This window comes from Lissotriton helveticus, chromosome 7 (assembly GCF_964261635.1).
Source record: "Lissotriton helveticus chromosome 7, aLisHel1.1, whole genome shotgun sequence".
Classification (NCBI taxonomy): Eukaryota; Metazoa; Chordata; class Amphibia; order Caudata; family Salamandridae; genus Lissotriton; species Lissotriton helveticus.
The window spans coordinates 140,899,326-140,925,333 of record NC_136068.1 but is presented as its reverse complement, the minus strand read 5'-3'; the positions used below and the strand labels follow the sequence as shown (position 1 = coordinate 140,925,333).

General features: G+C 46.5%; 1 protein-coding gene across 1 annotated transcript in view; it reads right to left on the bottom strand.

Moving 5' to 3' along the window:
- The window catches only part of PLAGL2 (PLAG1 like zinc finger 2), a 56,915-nt gene that overhangs the window by 6,016 nt on the left and 24,891 nt on the right, over positions 1–26,008 (bottom strand). Inside the window, exon 2 of the mRNA XM_078651777.1 lies at positions 3,049–3,153. The gene's annotated coding sequence lies outside the window, so the exon portion shown is untranslated. The remainder of the gene's footprint in view (positions 1–3,048; positions 3,154–26,008) is intronic.

The window sequence follows — 26,008 nt, the reverse complement described above, 5'->3', positions numbered from 1 at the left end:
AACAAATATTAATCATCATTAGGAGAAAGCATACCCTTCTCTTCCAACCACTCCCTCAGGTTTTAAATGCAGAAAAGTCAATGCAATAATAATGCTCAAATGTGTGTGATTCCCCCTCCGTGCACATTCGTTACTCCAAGTACTCCCATGCTCGGTGTATCTGTAGGATTATCACTTTGTCTAATATAATGAACATGCCCATCTACATTCAGCATCTACGCCGGTGACAGCCCAAATATAGCTGCAACATCTTGGCTAAGAGGTTGACCTTAAATCGCACTTAACATGTGGGCTGCCTGTAGCCTTCACCTTCTGTTCAGCATTACAAAATTAGGAGCCCAAAGGTTTACTCCTTGCGCCTTGTTTCCATTAACACAAAAAAACGAGGAATCCATTACCATATTGAAGTTTTTCCAATGTATTAGGACGCAGTGATAAGTAGCTAACACTACTTGGCACGGGGGCATAGGGTTTGTGAGCAGTGACCACAACAATCTGATTTAACCTTATTCACAACCTTTAATAACGACCAAGAATTAACTCAGAAAGGAGGTTAGGATTGCTTGTCGGGCTACAATTATGAAAGAGAACCAAGACACTATGGTACATCTGTGCTTGTATAGAAAATGCAGCAGTGGCTAATTTTTCTGCTTCGATGGTCTCACCAGGTCAGGCACTGAAGTACATGGCTTATTAAATCATTAATGTATCCATTGGTGATCCTCCCAGTATTTGAAGGGGCACTATTTGAGCTCTCAGCCTAAACATGCACTCTTTGTGTAACAAGCATTGGCATAGCCAATAGGTCTCGCTTGTGGGACCTTATAAGTATTTTGTTTTGCAGCACAATATCCTTGTAACTAAATACTTATAAGGTCCCACAAGCGAGACCTATTGGCTATGCCAATGCTTGTTATGTTTTGCAGCAGGTCTGTATATCTTGTCAGTGGATATCTTGGGTAGATCTGCATGTAATACTTTGCAACGGGCAATGATTGTGTTTGCTCAGATCTATGTTCATATAGAATTAGTTGCAATCCTTTGTTGAGCAGTGATAAAAGGAAATTGTTTCCTTTCACGGTACCTGACTGAATGAGAGTGAATATGAAATTGTAGGATTCATTTAAAACAGGAAATATTTATTTTCTACTAAGTACTGCAGTTGAGAATTTTTTTTAAACATTTTTTTAATTTTTTTACTGTAGTTATTTGAAATGTCAGTTTCCTGCAACCGAGTGGCACTAACGTGATTTATTTGATGTATAAAGCACATTTGTACGGGTCGTACAATATACGCTTGTTTTGAAATATAGAGATTATGGTGGTTTGCATTCACGTACTTTGAGAGGGCTACAGTTGGATGAGAGATTTAAATTTGCACCAGTAAGATAGTGTGGTCGGCTGTGCATCCGTTTTACAGAACTTTTGTCAATCTGTAAATTGCATCTTCAAATAAAAGCATTTATTTATTTTTGTGTTTTTAAAGCGTTGTTGGGTAAGCTTTTCATCATCACAGTGTTATTAAAATAACTACGGTTGAAAAACTTCGAGATTTAAAGTAAGTGATATTTGTAAAAATAAATTATTTGCTGGGCTACATTACGGTGTGCATACCTTCTGCTGGGCATGTATATTTATTCACGTTCTGTGCTGTTTCGCATCTGAGGCCGTGCCTTGTTGGAGCTTGCCTGGCGTTGAGGCGACACATGCTCCGACCAGCCCCTTCCCTTACCCACCCAGATAAAGCAGTCTGGACAGGAAGCTGCGAGAGGATAGAATAAATCAAGATGGCGAGGGAGCCACCCGAGCGTGGCATTGTTTCAGGGGTTACCAGGGCAGAGCGCGCTACATGGGGAGCAGGTGCGGGTATAGTCAGAGCGAAGGGACACGTGTGGGTTTCTCATGCTCTGGTGGGAGGCCCATGGGCTGTGCATGGATCTCAATGCGACACTGCCATGTGGCCGTGTAAACCGTGTCATCGCTTTTGTTAGTCCGACATAAGAGTGATGGCAAGATTTTGCAGCTGGTGTCGAGCCTCGATCCTTAGAGCAGCTCTTAGTTGTAAGCTTAAATGACAAAAGCGCCTTGTTTCATTTCTCCGAAAAAAAAAAACGAAGGTCCTCGGGCCTGGGGCGTGAATGCGAGCGAGCATGGAGGGAAGCCGGATGGGGGTGGCAGAGCCTGGGGAGTGAATGAGAGCGAGCGAGGAGGGAAGCCGGATGGGGGTGGCAGAGCCTGGGGAGTGAATGAGAGCGAGCGAGGAGGGAAGCCGGGAAGCCGGATGGGGGTGGGAGAGCCTGGGGATGTGGCCGTGTAAACCGTGTCATCGTTTAGTTAGTCCGACATAAGAGTGATGGCAAGATTTTGCAGCTGGTGTCGAGCCTCGATCCTTAGAGCAGCTCTTAGTTGTAAGCTTAAATGACAAAAGCGCCTTGTTTCATTTCTCCGAAAAAAAACAAACGAAGGTCCTCGGGCGTGAATGCGAGCGAGCGAGGAGGGAAGCCGGATGGGGGTGGCAGAGCCTGGGGAGTGAATGCGAGCGAGCGAGGAGGGAAGCCGGATGGGGGTCGGAGAGCCTGGGGAGTGAATGCGAGCGAGCGAGGAGGGAAGCCGGATGGGGGTGGGAGAGCCTGGGGAGTGAATGCGAGCGAGCGAGGAGGGAAGCCGGGAAGCCGGATGGGGGTGGGAGAGCCTGGGGCGTGAATGCGAGCGAGGGGAGGCAGGCAGATTAGGGAGATGCGCGTGCTTGTGTGGTCACGTGACCCGCTTTGTGGCCACGTGACCTCACATGCACTGTGAAGAAACGTCCGTGGTTTCACTAGCCGATCGAGCACTTGAATTCGATCCTATCCATTCCTGCGGAATGGGACAAGCTCGACCTAAAAACACAGCAAACTATTGGTTTTCACATTGGAATGCAAGGCATGTGAATTACTAGTGAGAAGTGAGAGATCCTTTTCAGAATACTCAATGGATGAAATCGGCTAAGAATGTTGAAACATACTGAAAAATAAAGATTAAATTACCCTACATGGAACAGACACTTACCTTCCCCGAGGAGCGGGTTCCCAACACATAGCCCGTAGTGAAGCGGTCACATGTGAACAGACAGGCAGCAGGCATCTTGACATGCAATGGACAGTTCTTTTCAGTCTGAAACAAAGATAAGGAAAGTAAGTTGAAGGAAATGAAGACTGCCCATCAATAGTGGGAGCACGAAACACCAACAAAACATTCAGCATTGATAAGGGATGGTGGTGAAGGGTCAGTGAAGAAAAGTAAAGAGTGAACTACAAATACACAGCAGGGCAACCTTTTGATGCATTTAATTTGTGGCAGCCTGGGCGCAGAGAGCTTGCCACTGCAATTGTGTATTTCGGGGCCTGACGACGAAGGATGCTTTTCACGTCAGATTAGCAGGCCCATGCAAATAACCTGCTTTCCCTGTCCGGAAGCCCACTTGGTGTTTTGACTTTTAATGAGTGGCAGATTGACAGAACCCACTTGGGAAATACAGCGCTGGTTATTAGGATTCTAGGTACAAGCATGCCAGGAGAATTAAGCGCACCTGTGAATAAACAGTGCATTCTTTTAAAAGTACTTTTGCAGCATTTGTCTGTCGCTTTTCCTCTGATGAAGAGGCCGGGAGGCCTTGAAACGAGTTAGGAAGGTGATTAAATGAACTTTGGACTGTGCAAGTTTGGTGGCTTTTTATTAATGGTGTTTACCATCCCGTTGACGGCGAGCTCTCACAGCAGGGATATATATATATATATATATATATATATATATATATATATATATATATATATATATATATATATATATACATACACATACATATACACACACACAAGTTACTTACCTTCGGTAACTATATCTCTGTAAGAAACATTAGTAGTGATAGATTCCTTACCTTAGAATTACCCCCAGACTGGAACCGGAACGTTTTTAGTCAGCAGTACCCCTGCGCGTCGGTAGGCATCGTCGCTGGAGCTACTTAGACGTGCCCACACGCACGAACGTCAGTTCTGTACATGCGCCAGGAATGCAGAGCCATGCAAGAAATGGACCACAGGTGCCATGAAACTAGGCCCTGAAAGGGATGACCTGAACATTAGAAATCAGTTCGCAGAACAGGGAGGATGGGTGGGGTGGTAAGGAATCCATCACTACTAATGTTTCTTACAGATATATCATTACCTAAGGTAAGTAACTTCTGCATCTGAAAGAAACTCGTAGTGATACATTCCTTACCTTAGAATAGCTATCCCAGCAATACCAACCACAGTTGTGGGTCCCTGAAGCAAGATCACACCAGAAAGTTCTGGAGAAAAGAACGGCCAAAAGCCTGCTCTACGGACTTGGCTGTCCGGGGAGTAATGCTTGGTAATCGTGTGCAGCGAAGCCCACGTAGCTGCCTGACAGATGTCATGCAAGGGAATTCCCCGTCCCAAAGCAGTAGCGGCAGCCGTCGCCCTGGTAGAATGGGCACGAGGAACGATGTTGATGGCTCCGCGACCGGTCCCCCGACCTCCCACGGGACCCGGACCTTGAGCGGCACGGAGCAGACTGCCGGACTTCCAACAACTTTCGGGACCGCTCCTGCAAAGTTTTCGGCGCCATCGTCCGGCAGTTAGGGCAAGACTTGGATTTAGTGGTGGCGCCCCAGGCAGAAGAGAGACACACGGTGTGGGTCCGTCACTGACATAATGTGGTGACAGTCCCCACAGTTCTTGAAGCCAGGCATCCCTAGGACACCAGGAATCGATCGACTTGAAGAAATGAGGTAAAAGGTCTCGAAAAAGCTCAGTCAAAAATTGACTGGGGCGAGGGAGGGGGTACTTGCTCTTCCCGGATGTGCGCTTGCTGGTGTGGAAAAGTAAAGAACTGATGTAATCGCGTGTGGGCGAATCTAAGTTGCTCTGGCAACGTCATCCCGGCATCAACGACGCACGACGGCGCGCAGAGGTACTGCTGACGTAAAACTTTCCAGATTCAGTCTGACGGCCTGGGGGTAATTCTAAGGTAAGGAATCTATCACTACGTGCTTCTTTCATGTATATACATATATAGACACACACACTCTTTTTAGACAAAAACACTTCTAAAGACAGTCATTTTTGGAGCAAGATGGAGGTGCAGGGCTGAGCACCAATGAATGTTCCAAGGTGGAGCTTCAGAAGCTCAGATAACTGCAATCTGAAAGTAGTACGAAGGGAACAGAGGGCTGAAAATTATAGGACCTATGCATTTTGCCTAGGAGAAAGTATGCATACCCTGCTAACCACATCAAGATCACTGGCATACCTTGGAAGATAGGGAGATTTTTGGCTCTGTTGGAACAAGTCTGCTTCCCTGCTCTCTGGGGATCAGCAAATGGTGTTTCGTACATAGCAAGCCACGGACTTTGACTGTCCCTACTGATGGCTGGAGTTAAAGCCACTCACATAGCAAGGAAAGGAGGGGAAGTATGGGCACTCCATTGCCCAGTTATCCTAGAGTCCACCTTAGACAATCCTGTAACAGCTGAATCTGCTTTTCGCCCACTTGCAGCAGTGTAAACTAGGAGCTAGTGACAGGAACAACGTAGTGTAATAAACAGAGGGCACCGGAAGTTCTCTGAAACTCCCAGATAAAGTCAATTCACGTGTAGTTTTTTCCAAGTGTGTTGACAAGCAACTCCCAGCACAGAGGGAAAAGTGGAGACGCCCACCAAGAGGCCCATAAGCAGCGCAGAGAAGTCCTTGAAGAACGCTAAAGTGACACTACCCAACTGTGAGCGGTCCAGGCACCCGGAGACCCCTCTCACTCCAAACAAGGGTTTGAGCACCCTGCATAAAGGGTCCCGGTGCCTACATTGTGTAATGTAACTGGTGCTCATGTTAAGTGTAATAGAACAACAAGGACAGGACCTTCAGCAGGTACAGGTCAGGGATGGTCCCCGATTACCTGGTCGTTGAATGCCAACAACAGGGTGTTAGGAAACCCCTCACCCACCTACCTGGTAGGTGGCATGCTTCATCATCGGGGCCCAGCTGGATCACCGAGTGCGATCCAGCTGTGCTGCAACGCCTGTCTACAGCGGAGCTGAATTTTTTTGTGAAGAGTTTAAGTGCTATGTGTAGTGAAATATATGTTAAAAGTACCTATAGGAAATACCCATTTGAAAAGTTTTAATAGAAGGGTCCTATGGCACGAATAAAAACATCAGTAGGATATAATTGAGGCGAAAATGTACCTAAGGCAGCAATCCCAAGCCTCTGTGTCCCAGGAGGGTTGGGACCTAAGGTCAGTCAATGAGGGAAGGCAGCAGCCCCAACCACGTCACATAGTGGTATGGGGTCAGTGAGACTGCTGAACCCCACCCCACTCCGTGATGAAGTTTCACTGATTGACACTTGGCCCTGTGTGCTTCAGGGCTTAAAACTGAAGCATCCAGGTCCAAGGCAATGAATGACACTACCCCTTGTCACCCTCATGGACTTTTTCTCAGCTGAGGATTTCACACCCACAGTAGCTGTAACATCCTAAGGTCAGCAAAGCTTAGCTTAGGCAGCCAGGAGTCGGCACATTCAGCAGAAGTCTAGCTCCTGGCTGCCTGACCTGAAAATGAAGAGTGCCTGTCAGACTGACCTTTGCTCTGCCTGACAGACAAGGTTCTTGAAGGGCAAATGGTGAGGGGGCGTTGACGCTCAGCTCCAGTGAGCTAGCCACAGCTGGTGTCTGCAGAATCAACAATGTGGGGCCTGTTCCTTTAGATATCTGGCCCTTAAACTCTCGAACTATTCGCCGCTCTATCTGAACATGTGCGAAGGCAGGCTGGAAGACAAGGGCACAGAGGAATGGGAGGCACACAGGGGGAGCACAAAGAGAGGGGCAGAGAGAGGGAGGGAGCTGGCGAAAAACAGAGGAAAGAGGTACATGGGGAGCAAAGGGCAGAAAGAGGTACACGGGGAGCAAAGGGCAGAAAGAGAGGGAAAGGGGCAGAGAGAGGGAGCCAGGGAGAACAAAAAGGAAATAAAAAACAAGCCTGGGAGTTGTGCGCGCGCTAAAAGAAAAGAAAAAAGCACGAGAGTGGTGCAGGTGCATGACAGAAAAAGTGAAAGCAGGCTGGCGAGTGGTGTGCGATGTGCGCGTAACCGCACGCTCTATGCCAGCCAAAAAGCTGTGGTTGGCTTTTTAAAGCCCACACACTAAATGTCTTGCTGAGCAGCACATACGCTGGCTCAGGCGAGACCTAAAAAAGCACTGCTTTTTACAAAAGTGCCTGCGAAATCTGGGTTCGCACAATCCACATACTGCTTCTAATGCTTTTTTGTCACTACTTGGGACACGGAGCAAAGCAAGCACCGCCTGTAGCAGAAGTAGCTCTGTGATCGGAAGAACTGCTCGCACAAACTGAGCTGTACTCTTGTATGGCAGCCCCAGTGGAACACAAGGGAGGTTGAAAAGCTTTGAGTGCCCTGGGGGAAAAAGCCACCTTACAGTGCACACAAAACAAATGTGATGTAAATTACAAAGCGTGATATCTCATAGGGTAAGAAAATAATAACTTTTAAACAAAATAGTAAAATGCCAGTAAAGGAAATTAGGAATGGAGAAATTGCCCAACTGCCTCTCCTGCCTGGTCGCCCACCGTCCCTCTTCTAGGAGCCAAGAATGCCAGCAGGCCAAGCACTTCATTGACAAACTCTGTAAATTTATTTTTAAGGATTGACCATTTGATAGAGAACAGGAAAAAATGTGATAGAGCAGCGAGGCACGTTTTCAATAGGCCTGGGCGGCGTGAAGTGACAAAAAAGCTCAGTGGAGTTCCGCAAGTGGCGGAGTGCAGCGCCAACTGCAGTTTGCACTGATGATCATGCCGATAGAGTAGAAATTATACCCAAGCAGCAGCTCGCCCTAGCCAACTTATCGTTAACTAGAATAGAAAATACTCCGCTGCACTATGCGGAGCTTTCTGCATTTCGCGAGCGCCGCCGAGGCCTAATTTTCAATTCTTGCTCCGGTACACATTTAGTCTTCCACTGGCCCTCCTGGGCTCAAGCCTCTGGCCTCTTTCAGAATCAGCTGACAAGTTCTTCATACAGGTAAAGCAAAACGCTACAGTCTGACAGGTCTGAGGTCCCATTGGTGAATGTTAGTGCATCTTAAAACTAGAGCTGCAGAGGCTGCTGCCTGTCAGGTTTGAGAAACATTGATTTAGAAGAGCTGCATGCCTTGGCCCCAATGTTGAAATAAAGACGAGAAACCGAAAGTAGCGCTAATGTGCTTGGGTGTGACTAAAACCAATCTGGTCACTTTACATCCGTTTTGGAGAGAGCTGCCTAGGCAAAATAGGAGTACAACTTTATCAACACACCTCAAGCTCTGTTTGAGCACAGCATGGGGTTGCTATCTGAGTCCATCTGAAGCAGCTAGAAAACAAATCAAAGCTGGATTACAAGTAAAAATTTTAAAAAAAGTGCTGCAATAATGCTGCAAAATGTCAATTTTTGTGCTGAAAATTTTGTGAATCTATGCTGCAATATCCTGGGGGGTCCGCCTAAGCTTTTGTTAGCAACAATGGCTTTGAACTCTTTGCACTGTCTGTCCCTCAAGAAGTGACTTCTGTTCAAATCATTATTTCTGGTCTTTGTATTAAGTTTGTATGATAAGATCCCTCTCGAACTTATATTATCAAAGGCCGGACAGCTGACCATACCTAGGTTCTACTGCACAAGACTGGGAGGTTGGTCTTCTATCTGCAGCCAAACTCTTTACCTCTTCATTTGGGCACCAAGACTCAGCTTCTCCCTTTTTGAAAACACCTGAAAACATGGCAGTACCTCCAAAGAAAACCACCCTGCTCTATACAGTACATTCTCCTCACTAATCTCAGAACCAGTACACCATTCTTAGTAAGCTTGCACTCTACAAAACGTACACATCATAACAAAAACTTGTACATCAAATTAGAGAACAACTGTTTTCTTGGCAATGTAATGAAGGGACATGCAAATAGGATTACTTGAAATCTCATTTATCCCCATAACCGGACTGAAGTGTTGTTCCCTTTACAGCCCGTTACACACCCTTTCATTCATTAACAGCAGTGCTAACATTTTAAGTCAGTGCGGACCACACTGTACATTTAACAATAACTGATCTTGCTCTCTAAATGCTGTAACAATCATTCATGATTAGAGTTTTTTCTGCTCTTCTGTGCCTTTTTAGTCTGTGTTCCCCAAAAAGGGTGTCCTAAATATTAGGATGGCTAAGGAGAGGGCAAGTTATAGATATTAGTGACCTGGGCTGTCTATTCATTCACTTATGATAAGCCACATCAAAAGATCAGGTGCATACCGCCCCCACCATCCAACTCCCCACATGGATCATGGATCACCACATCACGTTCGGAGTCAGTTGCATTTACCGGTGTCGCCTGCACCAGTCACACTAGAGACCAGTATCTCAGCCCTCGGTCACATATCCTAAAATCACTTCAGCAAAGCTCTTCCCTGTTTACGCCATCTAGTCAATGTTTTACAGGAAGCTAACAGAAATCCACCTTAAAACATCAACAAAAGGTAACTGACTTTTTAGGCACTTCCTTGCTACTTTCTTGCTCCCCAGCACCAAGAACAGAAGACATGGATGCTTCCTTTGCAGGAACATTAAAAAGGCACGCATCTATCATCTTGAACATGACTTGAGTGAAGAAACTTGTTTCTAGCTCTTGTAATAAGCTTCAGTATCCATATTTTAATCACAGGGGAGGCAGAAACCTGCAGATGAACTCGATGCAAAGAGCATGCGTATTGTCCCTTCAGCTTCACCTTTAATGATGGAGCTATTGTTAATAATGCGAAAATCAATCAAAGGAATCTCGGAGGCCCTGCTTGAGATTACTAAAATAAAAAAAAACACAGTACTAAAAAATAGGTCCTGTGTTAATGAAAAAGACATTCTTCTACAGCAGTGATCGCACCAGCTGCCACTTTAGAATAGGAGTCAAAAGGAAGGTCAAAGAAATCCTGAGCTCTGAATATATATCTTGTGGACCTGTGCTAATAATAAAATAAAGCGAAGATCCTACTTTAAAATGATTAGTTTTAAATCACAGTAGGATTGATTTTAAACAAAGGGCAGAATCATTGAAGAAGGCGCAACCCAATGCCCAATCGCAGTGCCACAGATTGGAACCCCTGATACAAGCTCGCAATCACTGCAAAAAGATGACTCTAGACCTATAGGTCTATTTGTAGCTGGGGATTTTAATTGAAATTTAACGTTGGAAAATAAAGAAAAGAAAAAAAACGTAGCCGCATCCGTTACCATGTGAAACGATGGCCAGTGTGGGCTTACACAAGGCAAATTTAATGAAAGCTACATTTCTGTTTTGCACGGTTAGGGAGCTATGAAGTAAAGAAAATAAGCTGGATATATGTATCTTAATGTGCAGAATGCATTGAAGAAGGGAAACAAATTATTTGGTGCCAATAGAGCCAAGGTGGTTGAAATTTTTAAACAAGGGTGAGAACTTTGTTAGGTATCTGCAGGAGATTTGAAACTAGATGGCTAGGTGCATGCTAAGGATGGGCAAGGAATTACTAAAGTGACTTTAGTAAATTATATTTTTGCAGCAACTACTCCTGTCGTAGAAGGCTTGTGGTTGTTTTCTTCAAATACAGCCTCTTCATTGTGATCAACGGCAGATGTTCCAATTGCCTGTCTAGTTTGTTTCATCTAAGATCATTGTTTTTGAAAAGCCACTAAAGCAAGAATGTTACAGTTGTGGAACTTTCTGAAATCTCTACTTATCCAAGGAGCAAATGGTACTAAAAATTTACTTGTCCTGTAAAGAAAATCACATGTCCCAACTAAACCTTAGTCTAATTAGATGGGCCTTAATTGGCACATTAGTAGTTTTATTTAAACTACTACTAAAAAAGAATGCTTTACAACAGTTTTATAGAAAAACATACCTTTCTTACTGCAAAAACATTATAGGGTCGAGAGGTGTGGCTCACTGGTTAGAGGAGGCAGACCCTGAAGCAGAGGTCAGACCGGGACCAGGGTTCAATTCCCGACGCGGCAGGGTCCTGAGCTCAAAATGTCCACGGACTCGATAATTCTCGCTTCGGTGCCTACTCAAGTCAGGGGCTCACACTCTGCAACTCTGGGCAATAGCTTGCTCAATCTCCACTACAGCCCCCCGCAGCGGGATGCCTGGCTTTCACCTTGGGGGTGCCCAGTAGGGGCTATCTCACAGGGAAAAACCAGGACGGGTTCCCAAAGCAAGCGCCTTGAGACCCTTTGGGGTGATTAGTGCGCTATATAAGAAGCCAACATTACATTACATTATATCCCTTTCAGCTCAGAAACTCAGCCTCTGCCCTAGACACTGCCTCTGGCCTTAGATGAACAGCACCAAAGAAGTTTTTAGCATCTGTTCTTCCCGACTGCTACAAGTCCCAGTGTACTAATCCGGAAGCCATCCCCACCTGTCCTGCATATGTGTAAATAAAGTGCTGAAGTGCAGCAAAATGTCCTTCAGACAGAGAAGGCATGTGCAGCTTGCTGGCTACCAGGCATTATCACTTATACGGTGCATGTGCTTAAAGATCACGTACTTGTGCATGTAGGGAAGTCATGAACAGCACAGTATTTGTATAAACCACTGCAGTCTTTGCCCATTGGGATAGTGGAGCAGCAGGCGCTGGAGAAAGCCTAGCAGCAGCTTCAAACAAGCATTTACAATGCAATAGGTCTCGCATTAGTAAAGTTTGAGGTATTAGTATTGTAAATGACAAATTTTTTATTCATGTTTTTAATTTGTAAATAGCGAAATTAATAACTGTCATTTACAATGCCAATAGTGTTAACTTTTGCAAACGTGACACCTATAGCATTTGTAATGCAATATGTGTTTTATTCACATGACTTAGATGTATTCATATTAAAAATAACAATGGGTTGTTTTTTAAAAATAATTAATACTTAAATAAAAGTTTTTGTAATGGCAATAGCTTAAACTTTTGCAAATAATTTTTGGGAAGATTATGTTTAGTGTATTTTATTGTGATGAAAATACAAGAACAGAAGTGAAATATTAACATTTTTTTGTGACATTTGTAATAAAGTTTGAAACATTGAGTACACATATTTGAATCAGTTGTTGTTGAATGGTTGCACAGATTGATGCTGTGGTGGCTCTGAATGATGTGGCGGCGACGAGTGATGCTGTGGCGTTCAGTGATGCTGTGGTAACGCATAGTGATGTTGTGGTGCCTCTGAGTGATGCTGTGGTGATGCGATGGATAGTGAGGGCGATTGATAGATAGAGGGAGGGCGAAAGTATAATACGAAAACGTAGGGAATTCAGATAGCATAAACACGATCGATCGAAATTACAAAGGCAAGAAAAACGGTACCGCAAGTCACAAAAAGAAGAAAAAAACACTACTTACAGCTGAGGCTAACGCAATGTTAAACAAGCTTTCACTTTGAACATTTTTTTTTTTTTTAAAGTGCTTACCCAGTAATTTAAGAAGACCGTCTATTGCCGCAAGTAAACGAACGAGTCCAGATGGGCCGTCGGAGGAGGAGACAGGGTGAAGCACGGCCTCGCGTCCGTGAAAAGTTATTATTTACGACGGGGAATTACATAAGCAAATTATTAATATGGTCGGAGAGTGTGTAGAGTTTAAAGATTAACTGTAGTATAGTTTGTTGAGTGAGGAGCACCTGTAGCCAGACCTTAAAATACTGCTTTGTGGAAGAACAGCTATTTTTCTGCTTAATTTATGTAAATGTGTTTGTGCTGTGAATGAGTGTGTTAAAAAAGTGTATGTCGAATACCTGACTGGCCTGAAGCTTGAGTGCACTCAGGCATGCACGCGCGCGCGCCGCCATCTGTCTGTCTTTGATCGCACCACCATCTGTCTTTGTCTTAGATCACAATCACTTTCACGGCCGCGCGGCGTTACTTTTACTGCCGCGTGGCCAATGCTGGTTTTCCAAGGGTGTCTGTTTTCCATGTTGATGGGCCATTCGGTCTTTCCCTCTACATCCTTTGGTCTTGCTGAAGAAAATGCTAAAGGGAGCTGCTGAGTTCTATTTAGGAAGCCATCTGCTTCCTCTGTAATTGAGACATTCGTGTATTGCCTTGGCAAAAGTTTTTGTTGAGGTGAAACCAAGCAAGCTTTCTCTTCCGAGCAGAATCTGGACTTATGCCGCATGAGCACCTAATACTACTAAATCTAGCCTCTTGCCAATCGTAGCTATTTTTTGGCGCTCAGTGTGTGCTGTTTTTAGTGGCTCATGTTCCCACACCAACTTTCACTGTGCAGTTTAAAAGTGTATGGAGCATGTCTGCAATCTAGGGGGAAGGGAACATATGTACAGGTAGGCATTAAAATTGTATCATGCGCCGTGGCAAGGGATCTGGGTGGAGGGTGATAGAATAACAAAGACGGTCGTTAAATGCGGGCGCGGGCGCAGAGCAACAAAATACTAAGAGGGATGCAGCTAACCGGGGAAAGGAAACACCAGAGGAGCAGAAATGGCTAAGAAAAGAAGCAGCATGGGAAATGGCCACGGTGAATCCAATCTTTGTAGATTTTTGAAGATAGGAAGAAAACGGGAACGACCACGTGTTATGGACGCAAATAAAAATGCAAGTGAGCAGAAATAAAATGTTCAATGCTAAGAGATGTGGGATACACAGCGGTACCGCCCTAGGTAGGTCGATCAATGTCACCCAGTGGAGTACAAACGTTTGCAAGAGAAATTACTGACACCAGAAAGCCGGCTTCTGAGAGAATAAAAAGGGTGAATCATTGAAATGTAAGTGCAATGCGCATAATGTTACCTACGGACAGCATGGCTTGTAAAGAGGTGGGCCGGAGTGTGAACAATGTGAAATGTACAGTAAATTGGAAAAAAAGGTGAAAGTGCTTGGGGTAATTCGGAGGTGGCTGGATAGCACACGGGCATTAAGGCATAGTTGATTAAAACAAGTAATGGCAGCCTGGTTGGGGAGTGCAGGCGGGGGGCGGGGAGGGAAGCCTGTGGGAGGCTGATGCCTTTGATGTGTGCCTTCAAGGCAGGAGGTGTCTACATGGGCTGGGGGGGGAGAGGGAGGGGGGGGGGGCGTAGAAGTGAGAGTCACGGCCGTGAAAAGTGAAGTGAATAATTAGGGGAGGAGAACTGTCAGAGGCCGGCCGAGCGCACGCTGGGGAAGCCTGTGGGAGGGAGGCTGATGCTCATGTGGGGAAATGCGCGTGCTTGTGGTCACGTGATTTCTCGTGAACTGTTGGAAATCCGCTTTTTGAGAGCCTTGGGTTTAAGTCTTGGTTTAGTGGCATTAGACTCGCATATTAATTCCTGCGGAATGGAATAGGCGAGACCTAAAAATGTTACCGCAGGCTACAGCTTGCAGTGTATGTGCACGGGCACACGCTTGAGCAGAGGCGCCTTTTGGCGCAATTTCTGCTGCGCGCACCACTCGTATGCTTCCCCCGCGATCACTATCGCTTCCTGAGTCACGACCGCTGCGCTTCAGTGTAATGAAGCACTGATTACAGCCCGACTTCAACCGTGCACGCCCTTTATGTTATCAGCACCGCGCTCCATGTGAAATTAAGATCGACGCATTGTAAAGAAGATCATGACTTGTTAACAGTGGAACTCGAGATGGCAAAAGAATGGCTCCTGCCAGTTACACCAGAGGCTGAAGGCTGGTGGTAAATACTGACCTAAGTATACATCACAAAATAATTTCAAAAATCAATTCAAGAATAAAACCTCCATTCAGAAGTACCACAGGTGTGTCAGATTTCCAAACAAGAGTATGCAAGTACTGGAGATATCTTTGCGCAATGTCGCTTTCAATGCTGTTTTTCCTGTAGGCATTACCCCGCTGGCTGCTTACTCTCCCGAAGGCACTCCTATTGGTCAGATAATTGAAAGACTCCTTGAGACCTAGGTTTTCAGCTCTTTGCCTTTTGGAGCGAATATTGCATTGTAAGGTTGCCGTCTTCTTGGGCGCTGACAAGACGAGTGTTCCTCTTTAATATATTCAGCAAAAAATGTACACTTCAGATACAACTCGTTTTCTAATATTTCATAATTAAATGCTACCACATGCTGTGTAAGTAGTGTGTGCCCTGGTCCTAAAGTTGCGGAATAGTACCACCGTGTGGCTGGTACCAGCATTTTAAATGAAGTGGCCACGCTAAAGCAGCGCTTGGAACACAAACCCAGGGAAGGGGCTGACGAGATCGATAGATGGCATAATAAAATGTGTTTCAACAAAAAAGCAGCAATGCATCTCGATGGATGCCATGCTCTACCGCTGACTGAAGAAAACACACGAGAGTGCAAATAATTACTGAAGTACAATACACGCTTACTCGAATTACAGAAGCCAGTCAGTATAAGGAGGTACTCGGTAGAAAGATAGAATTAGATACCAGTAGTAAGCCTGTGTCTCCTGTATATTTTAGTTTTTTATAGCAACGCAGTGCTATATTTATTTCCCCATGACAGTTGGATGATCCCGGCACACCTGTGTTAATGCCCCAATACTACACAAAAAGTCCTGTCAGTAAGATCGGAAACGCAAAGCCCTTCCAGTCAGGGCACATCACTTGGAGTACTCTGTAATTCCGAGATCTGATGGAACACCAAGGGTCCAGTGTTTTTCACACGGGAACTTCACATGCTCCTTGCTTGCCCTCCACTAGGATCTCTGATGAAGCTCTGCTGGTCAGTCTTGATGTCTGCAAGAAAGCCTCCTCCCAGCCCAAGACCCAGAGACAGAAATATAGGGCCCGAGAAGCCCTGGCTACCCCACGCCAAAGACTGGAGTGGGTTGCCCAAGATCCATGTCCGTTGCAAGGGAACAAAGGAGTGCCCCAGCTCCAGCTTTCGCTCATTTTGTTCGTCTTTCTGACACACCTGCTACCAGTTTCACATTCCTATTTTCTCTCGCAGTGCATACAATCTCAAGGCATATCTGGTCCGGTTCAGTGAAGATGCAGGATCACAGTAAGGTTATAGGTTCTTGGATGTATGCTACTCCACTAACCCTGTGATGCTCCCTAGATCACGTTCCTGTGCAAGGGAAAGGGATATACAGACTTCCATATCAATTGCTAAGGAGCCAGTCACTATCGAAGGACACTTAGGTGGGCAGTGTTTATGCCGAGTGGCACGTGCGAGCTCCATGGCCAACACGCACTAGGATTGGTTGAGGTGCTGACAGTACTCCAATCCTAGGCCGCTTTACACATTACCACTATTCCCTCCCACTCGACTACCAAAATTGGATTCAGTCAATGCCAAGTGACCCGGAAGTACTCGCATTATAAGCACGTTTTTCAAATGAGAGATAACAGGCAACGGATTTAAATTTCGATTTACTGATAATCTTTCTAATTAGCGGCCAGCGACTTTAGCTGTATGCAGAATGGTCAATTGGAGCTGGTTGGTGCTGGCAGTGCTCACGGGTCTGGACAGTTCTCGAAACTCTTACTCTGGTGAGGCATTTATGCGATATGTGAGCTATGCCACCTCAGATAGAATTTGCTGCAGGTCTGTGCAACTCACTGCAAGATCGTTGACATCCATGACAGCTTCAACACCATGACCGCCCAGACTACGCCAGACCCCACCTCCCCTGTGAACACCACCAGCGCCAACCGCCTGACCTCCTTGTCCAACGACGACGAGACACGCAAGGTCATGAACTCCATCCACTCAGGATCTCCGTCAGACCCGTGCCCACGCCACGTATTCAACAAACCAGACGCTGCCATCGCACCCAACTACGGAAGGTCATCAACATCTCCTTCGAAACAGCGACATTCCCGGAAAGCTGGAAACACGCCGAAATCAACACCCTCCTCAAGAAGCCCAAGGCGGACCCCAAGGACCTCAATGACTTCCGGTCCTTCTCCCTGCTCCCGTCGAAAATCATCAACATGCAACTGGCCCGCCACCTGGAAGACAACAACATCTTGGACCCGTCCCAGTCCGGGTTCAGACGAAACCACAGCACAGAGACAGCCCTCATCGCCGCCACAGACGACATCAGGCGCCAACTAGACAACGGCGAAACATCATCCCTCATCCTCCTGGACCGGTCAGCCGCCTTCGATATGGTCTGCCATCGCACTGTAAAGACACGCCTCCTAGAAGCCAGAATCCAAGAGAAGGCCCTTGACTGGACCACGTCCTTCCTCTCCGGCAGAACCCAGAGCGTCCACCTCCCGATCCGAGGCCACCGACATCATCTGCGGTGTCGCCCAGGGCTCATCCCTCAGCCAGACGCTGTTCAACATCTTCATGGCCCCCCTCGCACAAGTGGCCCGCCAACACGACCTCAATATCATCTCCTACGCCGACGACACCCAGCTCATCCTCTCCCTCATCATGGACCCGCACACCGCCAAAACCAACCTCCACGAGGGAATGAAGGCAGTCGCCGACTAGATGAGGAACAGCCGTCTGAAGCTGAACTCTGACAAGACGGAGGTACTCATCCTCGGACCCACCCCCTCAGCCTGGGACGACTCCTGATGGCCGACCACACTGGGAACAGCAGTGGTGGTAGGAGGGTGTAAGGAAACAGCCAAACAATCTCTGTGTACTAAAAGCATGCTGTACAAAGAGTCCTTAAGACACCCAGAAGAGCAGAGTAGGTGCTTCACTGCCCTATAGATAGGCAACACTATCACTTAGGCTAAGATAGTATTACAAATGGTCTGTGTCAAATTGATACCTATATTGCGCTCCCTAATGCCTATCCCAAACGCCGACCATTAACCAATCAGTGTCTACATTAAAGCTATAATGCATATGGCCACAAATACTACTCTCGGACCTCTGGATGTCGCTGAAGAAACAAAACAGCAAGACCCTCACTGGTATGAAGTATGAAGAGAAACCGTATTGCTGCGGCTGCCATTGAAACCTCATTATCCATGAAAATAAGACATTACGGAAGTAAGGGAAAAGACAGAGCAGTGTTGGGGGGGCGCATTCCAACGAGAGAGAGGAAGAGAGGGCTAGAAAAGTAAGTGTAACAATAGGTGTGGGAGAGAGGCGAGAAGGTATAAAGAGTAGGGTAAAGAGTGATGGTGGTGCAGAGAAGGGAAGAGAGGGAGGGGGAGAGAAAGAGGAGGAGAGAGAAATATAAACGCGAGCAGAGCACCAAAGAAAATAAAAAGAAGTGGATCGAGAGGGAAGGGTTACGAAAAGAAAGAGAAATAAGCGGTTGGAATATCGATAAATGGGTCAGAGGGAGAAACCAGAAAAAGGCAAAGACAAAAGGGTCAGAGACAAAGAGAAGGGACAGAGTGAAACAAAAAGCAAAAATCAAGGTGGAAGACAGATGAAAGGAAGAAGAAAAGACAAATGCGGACAGAAAAGGGAACAGTGTGAGAGCAGAAAAAGAAAGGCAACGAAGTTAGACTGCCTTGGCGGCCTGTCCAAATTTTGAGCCAGGTGTTCGTCAAGGTTGCCACTGGAGTGGACAAAATTCGAGAGTAAAAACCTCGCGCTGCAGCGGGGGAGAGGGGCGGAGGGGTGCACCCGCGAGTGGTGCGCGCTGGAGAGAGCAGTTTGCTCTTTTTCCAAGCACATAGTATGGGTAGAGGATATACTGAGAGAGGTATTGGGTAAGAGTAGTGGAATGGAGAGAGTTAAAGATTTGACTTTTTATCTTCTACCATAGGAGTAAAGTAATAAATATATAGATACATAACTACAAAGAAAGGATATACATGTATAAGGAAGATAATAGATCGAGATTTAAACTAAACTCAGACTTTCCAGTGCTGCCCTTACTTGAAGCGAATTGGTGTAATTTTATTACTTTATTTACATTTTATATTTGCCTCAATAGTGAACCACTTGCAGATAAAATAGTTATAATATTTACATGATAGATAAAACAGAGACCCATAAGCATCTAATTAAATAACTTATAGGAAAACTATGTAGTGACCTATATACATCTTAAACATAGATTATATATGTGTGTGTGTATATATCCATAAGTAAAGGTAGTTTGCACTGTAATGTTGTGGGAGAAGGAATCTGGTGTGGGTGGAATACTAGACAGACACCTTGTGGCAACAGGGTGTCTAACAATGTAAAACAAGTATTATGTTAGGCATCAATACTGAAAAGTAGATCTTGCATCACACCAAAACAAGTTTAACTGACAACCTTCAAACAATAACATATGCAGATATTCAAAGTGGAAATGGGTGAAGTTTCTATTGCTTTTGGGTAGTAGTGGGGGAAGAGGAGCTGCCATGGGGCAATCAGGGGTTACTTGGTTCCATTTGTGACAGTCTTTCACCTTTGGTAACACCTTACTAATAAAGTATAAAGTATACCCCTTCAGCACTTGACCTTCAGGGTACCAAAGCAGTGAAGTCCAAGGCTTACTCAGGGAGGTTGCAGGGATCGAAAACTCAGAGCTACCACCAAGCACAAAAGAACACTTACATCAATTTCAAGCCAGTGCTCTTACTTTTAAGAAGAACAATTACTTTAACGGACACAACTATATATGCAATTTATGCAATAAATCAAAACAGATGTCTCTAGCTGCTCTTCAACAGGGAACTTGAACAAGATCTTGTTAAGCAATGTAAATTCCCCTTCTGGTACAGTGGTCACGGAGTTCACAATGTGAAACCTCTTCCTATATTTGTCCCAATATTGTCAAGGGAGAACAGATTTATACAGCATTTATAAATATTACATCATGCCAAGATTCCTTCTATTATATTTGACATGGGGTCAGTATGACCTATGCCTATTTGTTATCAGCAACTACCTCATAGGTGGACTGCTCCCCAATCAAATGCCTGTGCAACAAAAAAGTGAAGCCAAAGCTCCTTCATACTGCTATTTTTTAGGTTTCGCCTGGCGTTCACTACACAAGCAGTGTCGCGCAGGCGAAATCTTTTGATCTTCAGTACGGGGCTTTAACCCGCCTCTCTGTTACATTGGCTAGCTCCATAAATGGATGCTAGCCATTGGAAGAGAGATGTGTCAATCTTAGCGGGAGCAGATTCGTGGGCGTTTGTCGTTTTTTTAAGTCCCGCCCCTTTTCTCTCCCCGTCATTCGGAGGTGGGCGTTTACTTTTTTTTTTTTGCCGGTGCTTTTGGTTTCCATTTTCCCCGACCGCCGCCTGAAGAAGTCCTCGGGTGAGTGCTTGCTCTCATGCCCATCCCCGCGCTAGTTGTGCTTGCTGCCCCTTGCCCTGCTCCCTCGTTCGGTGTGCTGGCCGCCCCCTCGGGATCGGCAGCAACTCGTCCTCCCCAGTCTCGCTCTGTGTCCCGGGATAGGCAGCCCTCCTCCCCTCCCTGTCCCAGGGTCGGTGGCTCTCCTCCCCCAGTCTGGATCGGCCGCCCTCCCTCCCCCTTCAGTCTCTCCCTGTCCCGAGTGTCATCTCTTAAGTGATCAGACATAGGATAATCTTGTGGCTATCATTAAAAACTCAATGGGCTTGCATGAGCCAATGCTAATTAATCACAAGGGATAGTACTGTGTTGTCTTGTGAACCAACATTCCTTAATGTTCACCTCATTTGTATCGTTACAGAAGAGAACCCTCGTTCGGTGTGCTGACCCCCCTCCCCCCGGGATCAGCAGCAACTCGTTCTCCCCAGTCTCGCTCTGTGTCCCGGGATCGGCAGCCCTCCTCCCTCCCTGTCCCGGGGTCGGTGGCTCTCCTCCTCCAGTCTGGATCGGCCGCCCTCCCTCCCCCTTCAGCCTCTCCCGGTCTCGAGATCGCCTCCTCCCTCCCTCCCTCCTCTGACAGTGCAGCTCTGCTCAGCACTCTGCACAGGACGGCATGCAGTGCAGCCGCACCGGGACCCGCCTGCAGCCTATAGGTGGCCGAGAAGCACCTTTACCTTTTAAAGTCACGTTATCAGCATTTGGAGAATACACTGTCAATGTGTGGCACCGCAGCACTTCCGGAGTACGGATTCTATACATACGGATTTGTTATTTTTTTATCTGCATGTTGTGTGTGGCCAGTGTAGATTGGTTTGTTCATGGTTTTGTTTAATCTTGGTCTGTATTAGTGACAAATATAAAGTTTCCGACCTGGATGTAAACATACTGTATTTGAATGCTTGTGACAAAATGGCTTTGCCGTTTATTTGGTGGGGGTGACGTGGCTACCTTCAGCACTATGGACAGGTGCAGCACCGAGACTGGGACTGCACAGCGCTTGGTGCACGCGCACATTCAAGGCCACTTCCAATGGGTGGGCACCTGTGTACTTGTCACTCTGCTTACTACCCACCCCTGACAAGGTGTGGTTGGGTGGATGGAGTCAGTGGATGAATGGAGTTGAGTGGTGGCTAGGTGGATGGACTTAGTGGGTGGATGAAGTGTGTGTGTGTGTGTCTGTAGCTGGGTGTGTGTGTCTGTGGCTCTGTGTATGTGTGTGTGTGGCTCTGTGTGTGTGTGTGTGTGTGTGTGTGTGTGGCTCTGTGTGTGACTGTAGGTATGTATGTGTGTGGGACTCTGGGTCTGTGTGTGGCATTTGCGAGAGATTAAGCTATTGGCATTGTAAATGGCAGTGCCATTTATTTATCGGTTTTCAAAACCAACACAAATAAAAATGTTGTCATTTACAATACCAATAGCTCTAACTTTTTCAAAGGCGAGACCGTTGCATTGTAAATGCTTGTTTTATTATGTGTCTACTGGTAACAGCTAAAGCTCGCTCCACCAAGATTTTAAAATGAAACATTGCAACTGGACTCCTTAAAATAACAAGCATATGCAATAGGTTGCGCTTTAATGCGAGTTTGAGCTATTGACATTGCAAATAATGCCTTTTATTTTCGTTTTTAAAAACCATAAAAAAAGGCATTGTCATTTACAATGCTAATAGCATAAACTTGTGTAAATGCGAGAAAAATAAATCAGACTGGTAAGCTGAAATAGCCCACATACAAATATTTGCTTCTCAACAGCATTTTACTGGATTGTAATTGCATTTATATAGCACTTACTACCTCTGACGAGAAGCCAAAGTGTTTTTTCGGCGAGTAGCACACTACTCCGGAACCCAAAAAGTAGATTGAATTAAGAATGTCCTCCTCATTTGCTTTAATTGAAAATACAGTCTGTTGTGTTTGCTAATGGGTACGGTTGCAGTTATTCACCCTTTCACAGCGACCATAGCGCGGTTACAACGGCTCTGTCGCACGAGTGTGAAGAATTACGGAAGACTTATTTTAGCACAAGCCCTCTTTTCACGGATAATTGGGTTATAAATGTACTATTTCAGAATTCAGGGCGGGAGGGGGAATCTGGCTACAGATATATATATTTTTTTAACATATTATTAGGATTTAAAATTCATAAACACTTCATTCGATTAGCCTCCCTCCCCCTGACAGAACATACACAGTATAACAGTCCATCTTCACAATATACCAGTCCTTCCGTGATCTCATACACAGCCGGTCAGCCAACAACCCAATATTGGGCAGGCGGCAGTCACTGCACTCTTGAAAACATCCCATCCGAGAGTTCAAATTACCACAGTCATCTCCCCCCACCCCACTCCCAGCGCAATACATTTCCCTCTCCGAGCCCTAAGTGCGCTGCATAGCTCTTGGAGGGAGCCCATCGACTCCAGCGTGCCCCTAGTGTGGATTCACTCCAACTCCAGAATCCTCCCCTGTAGTTCTCAATAGGGGGATTTTAGCCGTTATGTCTGCCTCAGAGCCAGAACTGGTTGATTTCACCAACGTAGTAGTCCTGCCCCCCCCCGCCATATTTTGATAACCTATCATATCTCCTCAGTGTGTCACATCCGCACCGTCACCATATGTGACCTCCAAGACCTCATTATCGCCCCGGTCTCTTATATGTGCCTGGTACAACCCCCAAAAATTCTTCGGGCGACTCGTTGGGGGTAGCAGCTCGCTGTAGTTTTCAGACTGCGTGCAGCAGTAGAGCATGTCATGCGCCCAGCGCTTAGTTGTAGGTGTTGGTCCGCTCATCCAGCAGAGGGAACTACCAGTTTGGCCATAAGCATTCCCACATCCACCAGCCTGCGGACTGCGACTGGCAGCTTCCTAGAGTGACCCAACAGAGCCAAAGTGGGGTCCGGGACTTGCACAACCTCAACTATCCTACTCAATTCTGTGAAGATGTTCTCCCAGTATGCCCACACTCCCGAGCACAGCCAGGTCAAGTGTAGGAAATCTGCCTCCGGCACGTGACACCTCTCACATTCAGCCATCTGTCGGAGACCATATCTGTGTAGACTCTCTGGAGTATGGTACACTATTGAAAAATTTGAAATGTACCAGTCTATATTTACCATTTAAAGAAATTCGTCTGGTGTTAACGCAACAGTAGCGCCACAAGTCATCATCTATGGTAATCTGTAAATCCCTTTGCCATGCCAGACGAGCCTTCGTGAATTGGAGCGACTTATGAGAGATCGCGATTTCCATACAAACGTGGGGAATGCGCGTGTCTCCATGTACCCAGGTGTGTAAGTGTGACGCCTGAACCACCCTGTAGTAAAGCTCTCCAAGTCTGGGGCACCAAGGCCGCCCATGCTGTATGGCAGCGAGAGAAGCTTCCACTGCGCTCTAGGCTGCCTACGCTAGTCTAATCATAAGCTGCGTCAGTCTCTGAAAGAGAACCCTAGGCAACACAATCGGGATAGTAGCGAACAAACAGTAATCGAGGAAGCACCACCATCTTCATGATCGAAATTCGACCAAGGAGCGAAAGCGGGAGGCTGCACCAGACCTCCACAGTCTTCCAATTTGCTGAAAGCAACTCCATAGTTTTCCCTGAATAAGATCTGAGTCAGTGTGTAGCCGCACGCCCAGATATCTGATCTTGTGTGTGGACCACAGCTGCGGGTACTCCATGTCAAATTCCCGGGTAACCGGGGTGAGGGGGAAGACCAATGACTTAGTCCAGTTCACCTTCAGACCAGAGAGGGCCCGAAGTGTACCACCTCTCTGAGCATCGATGATAAGTTAGTTTCTGGGTCGCAGACGTATAGCAAGGTGTCGTCAGCATACATTGAGGCCACGATTCTGTATGTGGGGAAACCTATGCACTCATTGCCATGGTATTCTCGCAATGCGCATGCTAGCGGCTCTGCCACCAGGGCATACAATAGGGGAGATAATGGGCACCCCTGCCTGGTCCCCCTGCAGATTGGGAAGGAGTCTTACCATATCACCAAGCCGTATTCTGGCCCTTGGTTTGTTGTACAGGGAGCCTATCATTTGCAGGAATGGTGATCCCAGTCCCATCCGAGTCAACACTCGTCTCATAAAAGGCCACTCCAACGAGTCGAAGGCCTTTTCCATGTCCAGGAACACGGTTATGGCCTTCGTGTCTTGCTTTACGTGTTGCATAGTGCCAAGGACCATACGAATATTATATGTTAGATTTCGACTCGGGATGAAGACCGCCTGTTCCGGTGCGACCAGCAACGGAGCTAGGAGCACCAGGCGGTTCACAAATAACTCGGCAAAAAAATGTTGTATCGACATTCAGCAGGGATAGGGGCCTATACGAGCTGCACTCGTCCGGCTGAAGAATGGTAACCATAAGCGCCTCTCTCATAGATTGAGCTATGCATCCATCCACGCAGCTATCATCGAACAACGTTGACAGGTGCAGGAGCAACTGGTCCTGGAACGCTTTATAAAAGCCCACCGTGAGCCCATCAGCTCCGGGAGCACTGCCCGACCGCATGCCCGCGAGTGCCTCGGTTATTTCGTCTTTCTCTATTGGAAGCATCAGGAATTCCCTATGCGTGTTGGTGAGCGTAGGAAGCTCAATATGTTCAAGGTAATCGAGAATTTCGTCATCAAGGTCCCCACTCAGTACAGGTCTGTATAGTAGCTTCTAAACCTCTGGGCGATGTCAGTCTCGTCCGTAAGGACCTCACCCTCCTCCGTTCTTAACTCAGTTACCTGTGGTCAGGTCTCTCCCCCCTCTCCGTACGCGCGAGCAGTCGCGTATTTCCCCATATGTTTGACCTTCCTGTCTGCCTCCTCGTGGTAATCAGTCAGAAGTGATTTAATCTCTTCGTCCACTGCTGTGTCGCGAGTCCCCCGCTGTCGCTCCTCTAACTGTACTAACTGCCGCTCCAACTACGTTAGTCTTTGCCTGATAGATCTAAGGACCCCCCCGAGTGCTTAGACATAGCGATGCCCCTAATGTAGACCTTAAATGCCTCCCACACTGATTGAAAGCTGTCCACTGAACCTATGTTAGTCTCAAAAAATACATCTATCGCCTCCGCTATCTCCCCTCTGAAGTGGCTCAAGTAACGAGTATGGCGGGAACCGCCACGTACACGGCTGAATAGTTTTCTTAGGGGTATCTAGCACTAGTAGTAGTGGCGAATGATCAGACAGGGTACGTGGGATCTTACATTCTCGTATCAGTCTCAATATAGAGGAAGACGCCAACCAGTAATCTATTCTGGTATGTATGTCGTGGTAGGCTGAGTAGTGTGTGTATCCCCCCCTGCGCTGCATGCCGCCGCATCCTCTAGGTCTAGACTAGTGATCACGCTGTTTAACATTTGTGCCGCTGCAGAGGGCCTACGAGATGGTCCTGCAGATCTATCTAACATTCGATCTAGAACGAAGTTAAAATCCCCACCCCACAGGAACTGGGAAGCATTATAGTCGCGGGCTATCGTCGCCAATGACATGTAGAATTCTGGGGAATCAAAGTTTGGGCCGTAAACGTTGACTACAACGAAGTCCAACCCCAGACCTTTACATCGCGATATGACAAAGCGGCCCCCCACTGGTACAAGAGTACCAGTGTTAATTTCAATTTGGGATTTACCCAGGTCATCACTCCCCTGGCGTGTGTCGTGAATCCCGCTGTGGTAATGTTACCCTCCAAACCCCTGCTGGGTAGCATCCTGCTCGTTTGAGGCAGGTGGGTCTCCTGTAGGAGTGCCACATCCACT